Here is a 7,682-nt window from a genome sequence, read left to right as displayed (position 1 = left end):
GCTGCAAGAATCAAATGAGCTCATTTATGTGAAAATGCTTTTTAAACTGTACAGTATACAAAGGATAAAGGATATTGTTCAAAAAAATATATTGTTCAGTTCACTTGACAATTCTATAACAAATCTTAACCAGGTCACAGTATAGAATGTTCACATCCTCTGCCTCTTATAGAATAATCCTCACCCAAAGACAAAAAACGCCATGAGGCGTTTTTTTTCCATTTTTTTCCATTTTTGCTCCTGGAATCATATTATTCCTCTGCAAATTCTTATATATTTCAGCCTCTGGCCTATTAAACTTTTCTCAAAGTACTCTACTTTCTGTCACATAAAGTGATAAGAAAGCAAAAATATTATCCATGAAATATTTTAATTGCTAAAAAAAAAGAATGCATACTCAGGATTACAGCTTGATCACTACATTTCACATTTAGATATTAAAGGGTTTTTTTGTCTTCTAGCTAAATATCTAATACTATATATATATAAATTACATTATATTTACAATGTGCTAGGAATTCAGCTATACATGCATTATCACATTTAATTTTTCCCAATCCCATAAGGCACTATTATTAAACCTATTTTACAGATGAGAAAACTGACTCAGAGGCATTGACTATTTCTGAGTACAGATGATTAGTAAGAAGCAAAGTCAGGACTTAAATTAACATACGCAAAATCCAAATGACTCTTAACTTATATTCCATTTTCCTGAGTTGTCAGAATTAAAAGTCATTCCTTTAAATGTAATTAAAGGCAGTAAATTCCAATTGAGCCTTTTCTTTCTTTCCACCCTTGCAATATCCAGGATTAAGACTGTATTTTCCCTTCCTCTTTGAAACATTAACTCATTCTCCCATACACAGATAATTTGGCATCAAATGTTTCTTGCTATGTGTTACATGTTTTGTTATGTTTCTTTTTCCAACCCTTTTTTGACATTTGTTATGTATATGAAATTTGAGGAGCAGGGGTAGAGAGGTCAAAGTACTAAAAATGGGAAAGTTAGGGAAGGATTAGACTCTCTTTTCCTGGAAATTGAGAAAAATAAAAAGCTCAAGAACTTATTTGACATCTACAAGACATTTGCTGCAGCATTATTTATAACTGTAGCAAATCAGATAAATATCCCTAATAAGGTAACTATTAAACATGCTATGGTACAGTTACATAATAGGATACTACTTAGCTTTTAAATGAGTAATTTTATTTAACTCTGGGAAGTAGAATTAGAGAGGAACTGTTTTTCTTTTTATGTCTTCTTTACCATTTAGATATTTGCAATAGTCACGTATTATTTTAAAGAACGAATTTTTTTTTCATGTATCTAAATATATTTCAGTGAGAAAATCATGTTAAAAAAGTTTGTAGGGAGACTGTCCCCTTGGCGGATGCGCCGGATCATGGGGAGCCCGGGAAGGGGAAGGTAGAATTAGAAGATCATGTGACGCTGAAGTGTGAGGATTTATCTTGGTGGCTAGGTTGCTGGTTCCACTGCAGGTATAATTATGCAAAGCTAAGAATCCAGGAAAGACTTGACAGAGAAGGAATTTAAAACAAGATTTTATATGAAAGTACCCACCTTGATCCTGAAAGAAAACCAACCAACAGCGGCAGCAGCAGCAATTGAGCAGTCTTGAGCACAGAAAACCCAGATACAACTCACTTCGGTGGGAACAAAGCTGAGATCAACTATAGAAAGCATTTTATGTACCACAAGGCTTTCAATCAAGTAAACAAAGTATGTGTAAGTTGTAGTTTTTTTACACGTGTATGAATATTTACAACCTTATTCTGGCCCTGTATCTACTGTCAGTATAGCACATAGTGGACTCATAGTTAAAATAAACCTCGTGTTTAACATGCTTATAAAAAAAAGAAAAAACAATTTGTATAATATGATTATATAGTTGCTTTTTTAAATATATATGTATGTGTATGTATATATTTGTGTATGTACATACACACAAACACATAGATGGATATATACCAAAGATGTAAGCTTAAAGATTATTATAATTTACCTCATTTTCTACTATATCTATAATTAGCATTTGTATGGTTTTTGCTCATGAGATTTTTTTAAATCAAAAAAAGAAACCGATAAGCTAGTTTTGTTTTGCTTTTTCCCTGAGACAGGGAGAAGCACTTGCATTCATTTTCCATTTACTTTCTATTAAGGAGGGTGATACGGAGTAGAATAAAAATATAGTCACTGAAACATGCAAGGAATAAAAATGTACAAGATTCACCCTTCTCAATAATAGAACATATTATATAATTCTTCATGAGTGCTAGTCTACCTTGAGCGAAATGCTTCTTCATACTATTGGTGACCAATATGCCACAATACATATTTTGGAAGCACTTATGAAAGACCTGTGTGTTATATGAAACATGGTATAGTGGATAAAATTTGTGTATTCAAATCCCAGCTTTGACACTCAATAACTGAGAACTTAAGTCATTTAACTGATCTGGTAGTCAGTTTCCTCATCAGTAAAATGGGGATAATAATATTACTTACATCATAGTGTTGGGGAGGGACTGTGTGATTTCATGCATGGAATGCACTTAGATAAATGCACGAAGGAAAAGTAACCTAGAAATTGAAAGAGGCTTAAAAGACAAGGCAACCAAATGCAATCTGTATGGATCAAGAGACATATCTGTCAAATACAATGTATGGACATTTGGGGGGATCCTGATTTGAACAAAGCAACTGGAAAAAACATCAAGCAATTGGTGAAATTTCAATCCTGACTTCGGTGATATAAAAGAATTACTGTTATATTTTAGATATGTTAATAGAATTGTGTTATTATTATTTAAAGATATTTATCTTTTCATGATGCATACTAAAGTATTTAGGCATGAAAAGCCTGAAATTTGCTTCAAAATAACCAAGTGATGAGGAAGAGAGGTATAGGTAATAAATGACTAGCCAAGTGTTGCTTATTACAACGTGGGTTTTTTTCATTTGTCTTTTTTTAATACTATTCTCTCTACTTTCGCATATGATTGAAATTTTACAAAATAAATAGTTTTTTTTAAATACTGTTTAAAAGTACTGGAACATAGTAAGGACTCCGTAAATGTTTACTACTATTACATGCTTTATATTTATATTATCTAATGTTTGTTTTACACCTTTCAGATCACAGTGTGTTTTCATTTACACGAAGTCTTTTAGTACTAACACTAAACCTAGAAGGTATCCCCATTTTACAACTGAGAAGACTGAACTAGAGGCAAGACTGCAAGGCGGCCCGATATACCACTTCTGCCTTTCCAGCTTCCAGGGAACCCTCGGTAAAAGGACTAGGAGGTAGCCCGCAACCTCTAAGCAAAGGGTTCTTGATTCCTTTAGAGGCTGTCGTCAGATCTAGTGGGGAGAGAATAAACAAACATACAAATGATTCACTTAAAAATACTTATCAGACAAAATCTGAGCCCACATTTGCGCATCAGAAAAATTCTAGCGGCTACTTTAAAAGGTAATCTCGGAAGAAAAGAATAGAACACAGAAGAAGAGATTACATCGTAAAGGAAAAGTTCTCTCCGTGGTTTGTATTTCTTTTACATAACTTTATTATTGTAAGTTTCATTAGTTTACCTACCTAACCTGTTTATTCTTTCTAAAAATAAGACTAGGACTAAGGTTAGGGGACCAGAGACGAGAAACTGCGTGGGAAGCGAAGTAGGGAGGCAGGAGGACGTCACATCCCAGTTGTTTAGAGGCCCAGCCACCTAACAGCTCTGCGCCACCTTAAGAAGGGTTAGCCTCTCCCCAAGCCGAGCAGGCCCTCGGCTCCTCCCACTCCCGTGTCAGCTCCGACCCGGGAACGTGGGGAAGGGAGGAGAGACACACTGAATGGAAAGATTGGCGCCGGGGTCTGCAGGGTCTCCCCTTCCCCCTACTCTACCGGCGCGGGGAGGAACGTGTAAAACACGGGCCTTTGGGGTTTGGATCCTTTCCTGATGATTCAGGATGGGAATGTGTTCTACTGAAATAGGGGGCGAGCGGGGGGAGGGATATGAGGGGTGGGGCTCATCTTGGGGTGAGGTCGAAGGGGAACAGAACTGGGGCGTTTGAGACACGCAGTATGCAGTGATCGTTGGTCGAAAATTGTTAAGTTCAAGAGATCCGGACGCACCTCTTCAAACCATTTCCAAAAGAGGGGGCAAGTTTTCCATTCTCCGCCCAATTCTCCGTCTTCATTTTAATTGATTGGGTTTAAGGTAGGCCGGGCCCAAGGTTGCTTGTTGATTGGCTACGTATGTAATCTATCAGGATGACGCAAGCGAGAGGCGGATGTTTGGGAAGGAAGTGAAGATTATTTTAGTACCTCCCACCCCAACTACTGATTGGTTGGGATTTGCCGTGATGTAAAACAAGGCGTAAAGATGTCCGCGAAAGGGAAGGGCCAATTGGCCATTCTCTCAAAGACGATGTCTACGGTGGAATTGGGAAGAGTGAGACGGAGTCTGCTATTGTAGTGAAGGACCAAATGGATTGAAACCCGGAAATGAGTTTAGAAGGGAACTGAAGGAGAAAGGGAAATCCGCGAAACCTTCGTTGCCCTCAAACAAGGCCATTTCCTGCGTGGGATCGATAGTTTCCTGTTTACTCAGCGAAGTTAGCGGCTACCGTGGTTTTCTAAAATATACGTGATAATTAAATTCATATGAGCCTTTGGTCCCAGACTTCCCATTTACTTATACTAAAAGGATGAAAGAGACAGAAGAAAGGAAAAGCGTGGGGTTTAGCCTTGCCTTTAGGGAAGGATGGGGAAACCGAGGTTCTCATACAGAAAGTTAAGGACTGACCCTGGATCACAGTATCCTAGCAGGTGGGTTCCTAAAGAAACCATTAACAAAATAATTGGAGAGGCTGCGTGGAGGTGAAGGAAACTGTAAAAGTTTGTCTGAAAGAAGGGCATTAATCACATTACAGAAAACTGCTTGGATATGGAGTGTATTTTATTCATCGTTGCATATCCAGTGTCTAGCAGTGTCTGATACATGGCAGGTTATGAACCGAACCAAAATGAGAAGACTTTTACAAAGTATGCCAGACCTTTAAAATATGTTTTTAAAGGTATATATGCCAATTTTATGATCCTGGAAAAATGTTTCACACTCACCACCTGGGTTTTTCCAGCCATAAATTGATAGATAAATCTGCTCCCACAGATCTACCTAGGAAGCTACCTATCTGTGAAAATGCTACCATTTTCTCCTTAACACCCTGAGGCATTTAAAATTTGAAAGTAGATTTCCCCTCAACCTACCTTCCTAGAAAAATTGAAAAGATAGATGGAATCGGAGAAAAGATATCCTCTACATCCAGTGAATGAAAAATAAGGTGTTTAACCTACAATCTGCAATTCCAGGTAGGAAGGACTATTTGAGAGTGTTGAGCGATGCCATCTATACTGTAAATTATGAAATTCCCTTGCTTCCCAGCACAAATGGACCTTTTTTTTCTTTCCTAGTCCAGACTTTTTCTTACAGCTACATTTCAGCAAAGCTCTAACACTAAAAATTGTGCTTTGAAATTGAGGGACCAGAATAAGGACTTCCCATCAGTATTATAACTGTCCCCACTGCAGAGCTGCAAGGGCTATGGGTCAAGATTCAGTAACAGGTAACTTCTGTTCATCCAAAGTGATCCCATCTTTTTATGATTTTCCAGGATCTCCTAGGCCAGATAGTTTACAAGAGAGTATATCATACTAGCCCTTCAGTATCGTTATGGCCATAGTTTAGAAATAAGAGGAGGAACGAGAGGCAGCTGTATTTGCAATAATAAAAGTACCATGGGAAAATTATTACTAGGCTGTAAATAATTCTAGCATAATAAGGTATATCTTGCTTATGCCAAAGTGGGATTGAGGGTGGGGCCAGGGAGGGGGAGGATGTTAAAATTTTTTTCAAGAATTGTCTAGGCTTCCGGCGCGTCGGTTACTTGGCTGGGGGAACCTTTGGCGTGGTGGTCGCCTGGGTAGTTCCCGCCGCGTGAGAGGAGGGCAAGGAGGGTTTGAGCATGAGCATGGGAGAAGGGGACACCCTGATATCAGTGGGTTATGAAACTGGGGGGAAGGCACACGGGGTGTTTTTCCACAAATATACTCAGGCTGAGGGGCAAAAGCTGGAATTTGGAGGCTGGGTCCAGAATACTGACCAGGGCACAGTATGAGGGCAATTTCAAGGTTGCATCTCCAAAGTGCGTCATATGCAGGGATGGTTGGAAAAAGAGGGGATCCCAAAACAAACGCACGTCGACAGAGCAAACTTCTACAATGAGAAAGGCATCTCATAGTTGGACTACTCAGATTCCTAACTTGTAAAATAATGGCCAGAATTTAAATTTTCCAAGATAAACTAAGTGGTTTTGCTTTTTATTGTTAGTAGAGATAGAACTATTCTGTGTTCAGTATTAGAATTTATCAGTAAGTTATTTTAGTATCAGATATTTGATTATTACTGCATATTATATGTATGACGGGAGGATTACAACTACAATTCTAATCAACAAAAACACATTAGAACCTTTAAAAACAATTGTGTTTATGAGAGAAAAGGGCATTTTGTTCTTAGTAATGTTAAATGAATATGTGGAAACATGCAATATTATTTTTAGGTTAATAATTCATATACTTAAAGAACTGTGAGGCTTCCCTGGTGGCGCAGTGGTTGAGAATCCGCCTGCCGATGCAGGGGACGCGGGTTCGTGCCCCGGTCCGGGAAGATCCCACATGCCGCGGAGCGGCTGGGCCCGTGAGCCATGGCCGCAGGGCCTGCGCGTCCGGAGCCTGTGCTCCGCAACGGGAGAGGCCACAACAGTGAGAGGCCCGCGTACCGCAAAAAAAAAAAAAAGAACTCTGAAGAGACCTAGATCTCAAGGAAAAAAAACTGCTGTTGTTCCTCACCACAGGCCCACGCCCTCCAGTGAGTAAAGATAAACCACTGGCATCTTGATGAGTGAGAACATGAGACACTGAGTCATAGCCTCTTGGGCATCAGGAAAATCAGAAAAAACGCCAGGACCTGCTTAGGACCTGCCGAATGAACTTGGACAAGTCACCTTACCACTGGGCCTTCATTTATTGCAAACTAAAATTAGTATTACAGATAAATATTAACATTTAAGAAAGGAGGGGGGAAAAACGGTATGGAAGAAACAGTTTGTAAAAGGAACATATACAGTAGTACCCTCTTAGCACTTTCACTTTCTGAGGTTTCAGTTACCCACGATCAACCGCTGTCTGAAAATATATTACATGGAAAATTCGAGAAATAAACAATCCACAGGTTTTAAATTGCGCACCACTCTAAGAAGCATCATGAAATCTCAAGCCATCCCATTTCGTCTTGCCAGGGATGGGAATCATCCCTTGGTCCGGTTTATTGATGCTGATTACTCACTCGGCAGCTGGCTGCTGTCATGGTATCACATTCACATACATTTTATTACAGTATGTTGTTACAACTGTTCTAGTTTATTGTTAGTTACTGCTGTTAATCTCTTACTGTGCCTAATTTATAAATTAATCTTTATCATGTGTATGTATGTATGTATAAGAAAAAACATAGTATATATAGGGTTGGGTACAATCTGCGGTTTCAGGCATCCGTTGAGGGTCTTGGAAAGTATCCCCCGTGGATAAGAGGGA

The 7,682-nt window shown here is 38.8% G+C and overlaps 1 pseudogene; it reads left to right on the top strand.

The window, feature by feature from the left end:
• The first annotated feature begins 6,052 nt into the window (after positions 1-6,052).
• On the top strand, positions 6,053-6,361 carry LOC115840935 (acylphosphatase-1 pseudogene; annotated as a pseudogene).
• The last annotated feature ends 1,321 nt before the right edge of the window (positions 6,362-7,682 follow it).

This window comes from Globicephala melas, chromosome 10, assembly GCF_963455315.2.
Source record: "Globicephala melas chromosome 10, mGloMel1.2, whole genome shotgun sequence".
Classification (NCBI taxonomy): domain Eukaryota; kingdom Metazoa; phylum Chordata; class Mammalia; order Artiodactyla; family Delphinidae; genus Globicephala; species Globicephala melas.
This window is presented reverse-complemented; position numbering and strand designations above follow the sequence as displayed.